The 13,091-nt window shown below is 50.2% G+C and overlaps 1 long non-coding RNA gene across 1 annotated transcript; it reads left to right on the forward strand.

Moving 5' to 3' along the window:
• Positions 1 to 5,097: 5,097 nt before the first annotated feature.
• Gm42002 lies at positions 5,098 to 12,862 on the forward strand. Its single transcript, XR_878689.2, has 3 exons — positions 5,098 to 5,506; positions 6,562 to 6,646; positions 11,826 to 12,862. It is a non-coding gene; the product is annotated as a predicted gene, 42002 (long non-coding RNA).
• The last annotated feature ends 229 nt before the right edge of the window (positions 12,863 to 13,091 follow it).

The raw sequence follows: 13,091 nt of genomic DNA on the forward strand, positions 1-13,091 counted from the left end.
GTATGTTGTGTGTATATGCTATGGAGTGTGTGCTGTGGTGTGTGTGTGTGTGTGTGGTGTGTATGGTTTGTGTGTGCTGTGTGTTTGGTGTGTGGTATGTGTGTGCTGTGGGGTGTGTGTGCTTTGGTGTGTGTGGTGTGTGTGTGTGTGCTGTGGGGGTGTGCTTTAGTGGTGTGTGTGTGTGCACTATGATGTGTGTGGTATGACATGGTATGTGTGTAGACTCTGTTGTTCACAGGTAGTTGTAAAGCACCAGACATGAGTGCTGGGAACTGAACTCAGGTCCTCTGCAAGAGCAGTTAGTGTTCTAAGAGACAGGTCCTTGTTTCTCTCAGGGATGAGCTGGGTGTTCTTCATCTATACCCAGGGCAAGTGCTCTATTGGTGGTAACACACTTTGTCCTCAGGAGCCACCCTGTCCACTGCCTTTGACGTCACTGTAATGCAGTGACGTTCACTGTGATGGTTTTACTGTGTTAGGTTGTGTCTTGGTTTTGTCTGTCAGACATCTCTGTCCTTGTAAACCCAGACACAGAAGCCTCCTCCCCAGTATCACTGCTGTTCAAGTCCTCCTGCAAATGCTGGTATAAGATTAGTCCCTAAGCCGGACGTGGTGGCACATGCCTTTCAACCCAGCACTTGGGAGGCAGAGGCAGGCAGATTTCTGAGTTCGAGGCCAGCCTGGTCTACAAAGTGAGTTCCAGGACAGCCAGGGCTACACAGAGAAATCCTGTCTCAAAAAACAAACAAACAACAACAAAAAAAAAACCCCCCAAAAAAAAAGAAAGGAAGGAAGGAAGGAAGGAAGAAAGAAAAAAAGAAAGAAAGAAAGAAAGAAAGAAAGAAAGAAAGAAAGAAAGAAAGAAAGAAAGAAAGAAAGAGGCAACTCTTCTAAGGGCAACATTTAATTGGGGCTGCCTTACAGGTTCAGAGGTTTTCAGTCCATTACCATCAAGGCTGAAACATGGGAGCATCCAGGGAGGCACAGTGCAGAAATAGCTGAGAGTTCTACATCTTCATCTGAAGGCAGACAGGAGAAGATTGTCTTCCAAGCAGCTAGGACAAGGGCCTTAAAGTCTAAGCTCACAGTGATTTACTTCCTCCAACAAGGCCGCACCCCCTCCAACAAGGCCACACCTCCTCCAACAAGGCCACACCTCCAAATAGTGCCACTCCCTGGGCCAAGCATCTTCAAACCACCACAGCAAGCAATGGATCCTTTCTGTCGACCATTAAAAATGAGCCAGAGTTTGCAGGATGTGGCATAGTGGTTAAGAGCACTCCTGCTTACTGCTGAGGACCTGGGTTTGTTTCCCACCATCCACGAGTTGGCTCACAACCATCTCTAACTCCAATTCCAGTGGATCTGATGCTTTCTTCTGGCCACTGCAGACATTGCATGTGCATGGTATATGTTCTAGGCAAAGTATTCAAAGTATTCAAAGTATTCATATACTCATACATTTAAAGTGCTCTTCTCAGGGAAGAGCAGGCAAAGAAATTACTCATGCTTTGCAGACAAATCTGTCCCAGCTGCCCCGCTGAGCTGTGCAGAAGAGAAGCAGCTGATGGGGTTATCTGCACACCCATCAAACCTCATTTACCTAAGCAGCCAATGGCTCCATAGCAAGTGTTTGCAAACCTCTGGACCACTTCAACATCTCCAACCAGAGGCAGTTGACAGAAGTCACTTAAGGCTTGTTATTTGAGGGCTGGAGAGATGGCTCAGCGGTTAAGAGCACTGACTGCTCTTCCAGAGGTCCCGAGTTCAATTCCCAGCAACTACATGGTGGCTCACAACCATCTGTAATGGGATCTGATGCCCATCTTCTGGTACTCACATATATAAATAAATACATCTTTTTTTTTTTAAAGAAGGCTCATGATTTGAGGGGATGCCATCCATCATGATGAGCAAGGTGCAGTGACAGATGGCTCTGTGTATCAGGAGTGTGCATCTGGTCATCACCTCCTCACACAGGGCAGAAAGCTGGGCCAGGCTATAAACTTCAAGTCATATTCCATCAGCCTGCCCCTGGTGACCCATATTCTCCTGCTACGCTCCATCTGAAGGTTCTATGACATCACCAAACAGTGCCTCTGATCACCAAGAGTTCTGAGCCTGGTTTGGACCAGTTTGACCTCCATAGACCAACGGGTGTGACTGCTTGGCCATAGGGAGTAGCACTATCAGGAGGTGTGGCCTTCTTGGAGTAGGTGTGGCCTTGTTGGTGTGAGTGTGGCCCTGTTGGAGTAGGTGTGGCCTTATTGGTGTGGGCATGGCCCTATTGGAGTAGGTGTGGCCTTGATGGTGTGAGTGTGGCCTTGTTGGAGGAGGTGTGGCCTTGTTGGAGTAGGTGTGGTCTTGTTGGAGGAAGCATGTCACTATGGGGTTGGGGGGGGGGGCGGGCTTTGAGGTCTCCTATGCTCAAGCTGTGTCCAGAGTAGCACAATCTCCTTCTGCTGCCTTCGGATAAAATGTAGAACTCTCAGCTCCTCCAGCACCACGACTGCCTGCATGCCTTCGTGCTTCTTGCTGTGATGATAATGGACTGAGCCTCTGAAACCCTAAGCCAGCCCCAATTAAATGTTTGCCTTATAAGAGTTGCCTTGATCTCTTTGTCTCTTCATAGCAAGAGAAACGCTTACTAACACAGGAGCCATTACACATTCAAATAATAGCTCCATCCTCCCATGTCATGGTCTAGCAACCTGAGGCCTGGGGAGGAAGAGACTGACAGCTGCCATGCCAAGCAGCAGACATGTGTTAGATGGGATGGGGACAGAAATAATCCCCAGTGCTATCTGGTATAATTGTTTCATGAAAACCACAGGCAAAGCATTTAAATTCCCCCAACTATAACGCTTAAATTACAATAATCATAACCATGTGCTCGTGGGAATTTAAAATGGGAAGGCATTGTGCTCAGGGCTGTAAGCTGCTGTTTCTTTGGCCCCAGAACTAGGCTGGTTGTCTCCATCGGCCCGACCCTACATCACCACAGGCAGTAAGCATTGTAGGAGACATTAAGTATGAGTCTTTTCTATCAAATGCCATAAAACCTGTGTTTATGATGAGGAATATTCAAATCTTTTTTACCTTCCCCCACCTTGTAAGACTTTATGCGGATATTCCAATCCCCACCAGCAAAATCTTTGTTTACATACTGGCTCCATGCTCAGATCACAGCGTCTGACCTCTCCCCTCCGTTTTATGTGCACAGATTCTAAAACCAGTCAATTGGGAAGAACTGAGGTTGGGCCTCTGCCAATGGGTAAAGGCACACACAGCATTCACCTGCCTTAGAATAAGAACCAAGTGTGCATCCTGTCCGGTGTGCTCACTCCCACTTGGATGAGCCACAGCTTCCTCACATCCAGTATGGACCTCTCAAACCCTGCCTTCAGGGGAGGCAGCCACTGTGCATGAACGACAAAGCTTGCTTTAATTAATTTGGCCATGATGATTTGGGTCTGTGGGTCTTTCTCCTCTCATCAACTTTGAGAACCCATCTCCGTTCCTTCACGCTGGAGGATGGGCTGTTGACCCCATGTATGAGAGTGTAAGTCACATCTGTTGGGCTCAGCCCCTTCGCTCCAGCTAATGTTTGCCATCCACCCTCCCGCCACTGTCCTAAGGCCATGGCTACCTATCAAATGGAGAGCAATTTGCCAGTAGGTATTGGTGTGTTTATAAAAAGATTAAAAGAGGAGGGGATATGTTCTATGGAGATGTAGTCAGGCATGGGGTAAGGGGTTGTCTCAGCAGAACCACGCTGAGGCATCCCTTCCCTCTGAGAGACCAGCCACAGGCGGTATAGTACAGAATAGAGTTTATTTAGGGGCATGGGCAGGGTAGTTAAGAGGGTAGTAGAGACAGAGAACGGCACAGAGAGATAGATAGAGAGAGAGAGAGAGAGAAGAGAGTAGAAAGTAGAGGCTGGTCATAACCATGAACACATGGAGAGAGGGGGAAGGGAATAGGGAAGGGAAGAGCAAGAGAGAAGCAAGAGATCAAGTGAGCAAGAGAGAGAGGAGGGGGCAAGCAGCCCCTTTTATAGTGGGTCAGACCTACCTGGCTATTGCCAGGTAACTGTGGGATGGAGCTTAGAATGCTAACAGGTGTTCCCACACTATAGGATGGAAGTCGAGGTCACCTCCCACCTCCGACTACCAGGGAGGACACTGCAGCCCAGGGGTTAGATCAAGATTTTTGACAACAGGAAGGAGGCGGGGCCAGGACATAGACCTTTAGTCTGAGCCCAAAGCCATTGGTCGAGCCATTTATCAAGTGGCACAAAACGGAGCAACTGGGAAAAGGAGTTGTTGTAGGGAAAGTGCGAGCTCAGATACTTCCAAGACTCTGAGGGAACAGCCTGTAAATTGCTCCTTGGGAAGCTGGCGATTGGTGCGGAAGCCTGTGGGGTGCTCGCAGAAAGGCTGAAATTCCCATGAGCCCCTTTTTTCTGCTGCTCCTCGGTGGTTTAAAGTCCACAATCCGTGCCTCCCCTTAATTCAATTAAAATGGACTTGTTTGTGCTTGTTTGTGTTCTTTATTTTTGTCTGTTAAAAAAATGCAAATTACCCAGAGGTCTCTACAGCTCCGGAACCAAAAGGCAACAGCAATCCTGTTCTGATAAGTCTAATTAAAGGCAACTACTGGAAGCTGGCTCTGGTGGAGTGTAACAGATCCAGGCTAGAGAGGGCAGGCAGGGCTCCGAGGACAAGGGGAACATGAAGAGGACACCAAAGGGAACCAGCCTGCCATGGGCCCTCCAAGGGGCCTCTGGCAGAGTAAGATTTTGTTCTGCTTGGGTTTTGTTCTTGTGACATGGCTTCACGTAGCCCAGGCTGGCTCACTATGTAGCCAAGGATGACCCTAAACTCCTCATCCTCCTGCAGCCATTTCCGAAATTCTAGGATTGCAGGCGTGTCTGAATGGCTACACCCTATTTGTTTGGGCGAGGCGTGGAACCCAGGGCTTTGTGCATGCCAGGCAAGCACTCTGCCTTCCCAGTCAAATCCACAGCCCCACAGTGTTTCTTTATGATGTCAGTGGTTCCACCAGGCAGCCATGGCGACTGCCTGCTCTGTAATCAGGAACACCGAGGCTCAGTGAGGAGCATAAGCCTGGTCAGGTCAGGCCTGGCGGGGGATTCGATCCTCTGCCTGAAACCTTGGAGTGTCTGAATGGAAAGGAGAGCAATGAATCAGCTTTGGTCCCCATGCCTGTCAAATCCTGCCTCCCAGGGTCTGAGGAGCTGCAACAAGAGTATTCTGCACATAGTGTGTCTGTATACACCATGTGAGTGTATCTGGCTACACCCAGATAACCTCAGTGCTTTCAAAGCCATCATCCCACCCCAGAAGGCCGAGGCCAGAGTGAGGCCAGTGATCTCACCGTGGCCTTATCTATGTCGCTTGGGCATGAGACTAACTCTCTCCTCAAAGCTGGGCCCATTGCCTCCGTTCATCACTGAACCCTCAAGTGAGATGAGAGTTGTCAGGTGAGAGCCGGTGTATTCCAAGAAACAGCACGGAGAAATGTTGGCCAGTGGCCATGCCCACTGCCGGCTCCACCCCAACCCATCCAGGGTATCTTTCTCCTGAGTCCAAAGGCCCAGGGGATGGGTTCCTAATTCCGGACAAGCCACAACCAGAAGACAAGGAACTTGGGAGCAGTGGCTGGAGCCCAGATTCGAGGCAGCATTAATCCCATTACATGAACATTAGAAGAAAAAAAAACAAAACAAAACAAAAACAGGCGCTCACATAGCTCCACCCTTTCCATCGATCTCTGTCAACCACCCACCCATCCTCAGGTTCCTAGAAATCTGTGGAGTTCCCTGTAAATAGCAGAAAATCGATCGAGTGTGACTAACACAGAAGCTCCGGCCAGCGGCACAGGGACCCTCCAGGGAGAAGGTTTTCTCTGCCATCCACAGTTGGCAGTAAGGGAAAGTGAATCTCAGCCTGTCTCCTTTCTCTGGCTGGTTCGATCCTCTGTGAAATGATGATAGAAGAGTTGTCCTAGGGCTGTGGTTGATGTGTTTATGTCCCATGTGTAGATCACATTCAGTCTCATCCCCACGATGGGTGTTAAGTGAGACCTGCACCTGGTGTATTTGTTACAGTAGCATCTCTGTGAGTGTTAGGTGGGACCTGCACCTGGTGTATTTGTTACAGTAGCATCCCTGTGAGTGTTAGGTGGGACCTGCACCTGGTGTATTTGTTACAGTAGCATCTCTGTGAGTGTTAGGTGGGACCTGCACCTGGTGTATTTGTTACAGTAGCATCTCTGTGAGTGTTAGGTGGGACCTGCACCTGGTGTATTTGTTACAGTAGCATCTCTGTGTTAGGTGGGACCTGTACCTGGTATATTTGTTACAGTAGCATCTCTGTGAGTGTTAGGTGGGACCTGCACCTGGTGTATTTGTTACAGTAGCATCTCTGTGAGTGTTAGGTGGGACCTGCACCTGGTGTATTTGTTACAGTAACATCTCTGTGTTAGGTGGGACCTGCACCTGGTATATTTGTTACAGTAGCATCTCTGTGATCACAGTGCCTGATTGAAGCAAACTAAGACTGAAGAAGATTGATTCCGGCTCACAGTCTGAGGAACCAGTCCATCAAAGCAGGAAGGAGAGGTGAGACCATTACAAAGGCCTGTACGGTGGGGTTATTCTAATCATAATGGGCCAGGAAGTAGAGACTGTGTGACAGGCACCAGAAGCAGTAACACTCAAGAGTGAGTCCACCCTAGACAACTCCCTCTCCCCCCTCACCCTCTCCAAACATCTGGGAGTCAGAAGCTCACACTCACAAGGGGCACACTATGTTTGAAATCTAACACATGCTGCTGTTCTGAAGGAGGATTTCGCAATTTGTGTTTTTATTCATCTATTTTATGGTGCTGGGGATGAAAACCAGGGACTCAAGGCTGTGAGGCAAGTGTTCTTTCTACAACTGAGCTGCCTGGAAAAGCCCGTCCCTGGATTCTTCCAGATTGGGGTCACAAAGTCCGATAGTCTGGGTATATTAGAGAGATATCATTCGTCTCATTGCTATGATGAAATGCTCAACAAAAGCACCTTAAGAACGGTGTTCATTCTGGCTCACAGTTTGATGGTACCATCCATCATGGTGGGGAGTTACAGTGCCAAGAGCATGGGACAGCCTGTCACATTGCATCTACAGTCGTCAAGAGAAGAGAAGTAAGGCTGGAACTTACCTCAGTTTTCCCAAAGACAGATGCTAACTAGAGAGAGGTTATCAGGACATTTACTTATGTCATCTACCTTCCTTTTTAAGATCATCTGGGCAGTCGTGGCACATGCCTTTAGTCCCAGCACTCAGGAGGCAGGGACAGGTGAATCTCTGAGTTCGAGGCCAGCCTGGTCTACAGAGCGAGATCTAGGATAGCCAGGGACACACAGAGAACTGTGTCTTGAGAAACCAAAATATGGAAAAAAAATTACTAATATTCTCTGTGTCTGCTTCTCAAGCTTATGTGAGGGGTGTGCAATGGTTAATCTTTGGTTGTCAACTGGACAGAATTGAGAATCAGTTTGGAGACAGAGTGGTTCATCTCTGAGGTGCTGTCCGGGGAATATTAACTGAAGAAGGAGACCCACCCTATATGTACTCCATGGGCTTCATAGAAAGGAGGAGTGGAGCTGGGCTGAGCACCAGTGTGGTGGACTGAATATGCTTGGTCCAGGAGCCTCACTATTAGGTGTGGCCCTGTTGGAGTAGGTGTGGCTTTGTTGGAATATGTATGTCACTGTGCGGGTGGGCTTTAAGACCCTCCTCCTAGCTTCCTGGAAGTCAGTCTTTTCCTAGCAGCCTTCAGTTGAAGATGTAGAACTCTCAGCTCCTCCTACACCATGCCTGCCTGGATGCGGTCATGATGATAATGGACTGAACCTTAGAACCTGTAAGCCAGCCCCACTTAAATGTTGTCCTTAGAAGAGTTGTCTTGGTCATGGTGTCTGTTCACAGCAGTAAAATGCTAATGAATACAACTAGTATCCACTGCTCTGTGCTTCTTGGCTAGAAAGCAGGGTGACTCCACGCCATGGGTGGGTGACACTCTGGAACTGAATCAAAATAACCCCTCCCTTCTTAAAGTCCCTTGTCAGGGATTTGCTCACAGCTAATGCTCACACATCTGTGGCAGCCAAAAGTACAAGGAAAAGGCTGAGCCATCGAAAGAAGGTGCAGCTGGCATGGCTCATCTTGGGACTGATGGATTGTGGGACCAGTTGAGTACAGAGGATGTGGGGAAGGCTTGACCAGACTGACCATAAAATCCCCTGTATAGGTGACATTTGTTATAGAACAAACTGTTTGAAGAGATCTGTTTACACCTTGAAAGAATCGAGGGAAATGGCATGAGATTTATAACAGGGTCACTATTTGAAAAGAAACCAGTGACCTTTAAAAAAAAATGTTATGTGCATGAGTGTTTTGCTCACAGATGTCTGTGCACCACATGTGTGCCTGGTGCCCGTGAAGGTCAAAAGAGAGCAGCAGGTCATCCTATAGTCATGGGGCGGGTCCTGAATGGGGGTCAGGGAGTAGCCAGAAGATGAGAGGATAAAGTCAGGAAAGTCTCAGACCAAGAAGTCTCACACAAGCTGATGGCTCCTGCAAGCAAGTTTATTAACAAGTACAGCGCCTTATACAGTATTTCCAGGGGAGAAATGGGACAGAGTCATCAGAAACTATCAAACGCTAGGATGAAGTCAGCAGGAAGCTAATCCAGCAGCATCGCACAACGGGGACCAGGTATCTCAAGAACATTATAGACCCACATAGTGGACAAGCTGATCTCTCAGGATCAGGAGCCACAACTCCCTCCAGTCTCTGGCCCTAGGCCATAACCAACTCTGCCAAGTATATTCCTGGTTCTTTCTCGGTACACCAGGGCCTTGGGGAAAGCCTTGCATTCGCCCAACCCTCCACAGGATTCATCAAAACTAGAGTTAAGGACAGTTGTGACCCACCATGTGCATGTCTGGAATTGGCCCTGGGTCCTTGGCAAGAGTGAGGAGTACTCTTAGGCACTGAGCCATCCCTCTAGCTCACAGAAAATAGTGGTTTGAATTCCAGCTGGCTGGGAAGCTGGTGGTCCCTGTGGTGAGAGTGGGAAGGGACCAGAGAGCTCACTCCCCTTGTTCTCCATCACTACTTCAGTTCCTGCCTCCCCTCTAGTGGTCATTCACAAGGGTTGAGGAGAGAGGAGCCATTGGGTCAGACCTCTCCCTAGTCTGAGAATTTGGGGCTGGAAGGGAGTTGCTGGCGGGCAGGCATTGCATTCCAGATTCAGTCTGTACTCCACTCCCATCCCAGAATGGAGTCTTATCTCTCCACCAACAAGCCTTTCTCCCCACTCAGCCTTGGGACCTGGCTCACTTAACAGGAAACAGAATGTGTACTGAGAGAGGAAAGCCATAGCTTGGTTCCCCAAAGCTAGGATTCCCACACCGTTGCAGCCAGCACACAGTATGGGTAGGATTCCCACACCGCTGCAGCCAGCACACGGTTTGGTATGACTGACTCATCAAAACAGGATTGCTGCCTTCTGCTGAGTCCCCAGAGCCTAACAAGCACTCAACCCAAACCAACGGACAGTGTCTGTATGGCTGCCGGTGTCTTCTTCCTTATCCATAAAGAGAAGGCATCTAAGTGGGGTGACTTAGGTTGTATGCTGATGTGTTGCTGTTTCTGACCACGTCTCACCATACCTGGAAACCCATCCCTAGTAAATCCCCCCAGGAAGGCATTGGTACCTGACCAGAGCCTTGTGCTGTAAACATCTGCTACTGACCAAGAGCCATCGGATACTATGGGCCAAGCACTTAGGCCTCCAGTCCCTGTTTCCTGCCTCCCTGCTCCACAGCCCAACATTTGGAATCAAACCAGAAACTCGCTCTGCTCCGTTATTCAGATGCTTGCTGTAAGAAGCCAAGCATCTGTGCGGTGGAAACCAGGACACAGAGAAGCCTTGGGTCTGTCTCTCCCAGCACATCTGGGCTGCAGAGCTTCAGGGCGTCAGGGATCCTCCCGCCTGTGTGAGGACCATCCGCGGCCAGCACAGACCCGATGCCCACTTTGGAGCAGAAGGATGAGCACAGGAAGTCTGTGGTCGAGGCCGTGCCTGCCAAGCCTTTAACAGAATCCTGGTCTGGAAGAGATGAGAAACAATAGGGCTGGGGCGGGGCTGGGGAGAGGCTGGGGCGGGGCATCTGGCTCTTCTATTCCCTAGGTGCAGTAAATCAGCTAGCCAGGAAAGAAGGCCCAGGGAGGCAGAAGCCATTAATGAAAACCTCCTCTACTCTCCTTTGGGGCTTCTAACAGCTTCAGGAAAAACCATAGCTCCTCCATTACCTACATGATCTGGGCCTTGGTTTCCACACCTGTAGAAGCAGGAGGACCCTCGCCCTCTCCACGTGTCACGCAAAGGGGAAGTCTTTGGAACTGGGGTGTTTTGAGATTTCAACCATAGGTGACCGAGGCTTATTCAGTGATGGCAAAATGTGGGCAGCAGCGTTTCCAAGCTGAGCTCCTCTAGGGATTCTGGGGGTGCGGGGCAAGTTAGACACACACATCCCTGCCCTGATGGAGTTCTCCTCCCAACAGGGGACAGACAGGAGACTACTAAAGGCATGGCTAAGTAAAGGTGGCCATGCGTACAGAAAAATTGAGATCTCACCTGTGACCTGAATGGAATGGCAGCCTCAGAGGAAATGGTGGCGCCTCTAGGCTGAGGGGTGACTTGCTTGCTTGGTTTGGGCTGGAGTGTTTGAAGTGAGATGTCATTCTGTAGCCCTGGCTACCTTCCAATTCCCAACTCTCACTGCTTCAATATTTTGATCCCAGGATCCCAGGTGAGCAGCCATGCCCAGTGAGAGGGTGACTTTGGGGGGGGGGTGCATAGAACCTAGGTAAAGCAGCACCAGATGCAGAGATGGGGAGGGGTTTCCCTGCTGTCTGCAAAGCCCCACATCTGCTCTCTTCAGGGACACAGAGGAAAGGTCACTCCTGGAGACACCACGGATCGATTTGCTTCTAAAAGATCTTTTAATTTTTTTTCAAAAGGCATCTTCCTCTCAGACAGACAGATTGAGAGTTTGCCACAGCCCCTGTCATGACTTTGCAGGTCCAGAGACACCCCCTAGACCCACATCCAGGCCAATAGCGAAGACGTAGGAGTATCTTGCCTCTGCCCTAAAATGGGTTTTGCTAAGACCTGCCTCTTCTTCAGCCAGGATTCTGCTCGACCCTGGTGGGGCACATGGTCACCAAAGCTGGTACTCGAGGCTCAGGGGTGAAGAGGGCAGCTTGGTGAGCCCCAGGTATCTAAGCTGATATTTTAAACTGACTCTCAGGAGGGTGTGGACATCCCTCTTGTTGCAGGATATTCTGTGAGGTGGGTGGGGATGTCCCCAAAGCACTACTATCCTGCTCAGTTTTGTGATCTGTGAAATGGGTCAGTGGATACTGAGAAGGGGTGAGCTTGAAGTAGTGTCTGTTCCAAACCCCCAAACCCAAAGGCTGAGAGGAACAGATGGGCAAGCCCTGTAAATGCCATGTCCTCCCCTTCACGGACAGCACAGTCCCTGGACTCATGATCACGTGACTTGAAAGTTTACAGGAGTTGGCAGTGGGAAATGGGGGTGGAGCACAGAGATTGATTAACTTCTTGGGAAAGCAAGAACTTTCTAACAGACAGACAGACAGACAGACAGATGACAGGGTTTGGCTCTCAGCTCTCACTACCCTCACCTTTCTGGATCTCTCTACCTCTTTGTCCATCTACAGACATGGTGCTGGGTCTTACCACAGAGGCTTCTGTAAGGACTCAACGAGATCATGAGACAGAAGTGCTGCCTCTCAACCCAGCTAGGAACTCTCTAGACCTGCGTGTCTTCCTCTCCTGCCAGCTCTGTGTCCCCACCTGCCCAGTGACCAGGCATCTAGGTGGCATGCCTAGGGTTGCCCCCATCCTCTGGAGGAGACACTTCTGGGTGTCCAAGGCTAACCCCCTACAAACACTTGGAATAAATCTTACAGCCACGGCCACCACAGCAGCATTAGCACGGCCACCACAGCAGCATTAGCACGGGCTAATGTATGTATTATTTACAGAGTTTCCTGATGTACTCAGAGAACTCCCCTGAGAAGTATAATTGTGCACAGGGAGGTACGTTTGAATAATATTTACAATTAATTTCCATCAGCAGACTAACACGGCAGGACCTCTGTGCCGCACAGATGGGCCCGGGGTTGCCTTCCCACTAACCGCTCCCCTGAGAAAGCTCAGAGCTCTCTCCAGCTCTCTGGGGCTACCCGCTCAATGCTGGAGCCTCCTGGCTCCCTCTCCCCAGCAGAGATGCAGAGGGATCCAACATGCAGGCCTGAGCAGATTAGTCTGCACCCGTGCCTCCCCAGCCCTGGTCTTCTGCCCACCTCCTGCTCCCTGCAGCCCGGCCCTCGGAGCCCTCACATAGCTCTCTCCCTCTCTGGGAGTCCTGTCCTGTCCTGCCGCCCACGCAAGGCCACCCACTCAACAACAGCCCGCTCTCCTGGGACAGCAACAGTCTTCAAATCCCCAGCCTTGGCAAAGTCTGACCCTCCCCATGGGGGTAGACAGATCTACTTGAACCTCATAACCACAGACCCCAAGGTCCTTCTCTTGACAGGGGGGGTCCCTGGGGATGATGTTTCAAGAGAGCCTGGGATGTGGGAAAGAGATGGCTTGGCAGAGATGGAGGTTCTGAGGTGGGGTGGCATTACTCCCTCCTCCCTCCTGTTTTCCTTCCTCCCTCTTATTCTCCCTCCTCCCCCCTGTTCTCTCTCCTTCCTCCTGTCTTCCCTCCTCCCTCCTGTCCTCCCTCCTGCCCTCCCTCCTCTCTCCTGTCTTCCCTCCTCCCTCCTGTTCTCCCTCCTCCTTCCTGTCCTCCCTCCTCTCTCCTGCCCTCCCTCCTCCCTCCTGTCCTCCCTCCTCTCTCCTGCCCTCCCTCCTCCCTCCCATCCTGCTTCCATAGGCTGACAAAAGTGAAGTCTCAGGCAGCAGAGTTGGTTCCA

Source organism: Mus musculus, chromosome 5, assembly GCF_000001635.26.
Source record: "Mus musculus strain C57BL/6J chromosome 5, GRCm38.p6 C57BL/6J".
Lineage (NCBI taxonomy): Eukaryota > Metazoa > Chordata > Mammalia > Rodentia > Muridae > Mus > Mus musculus.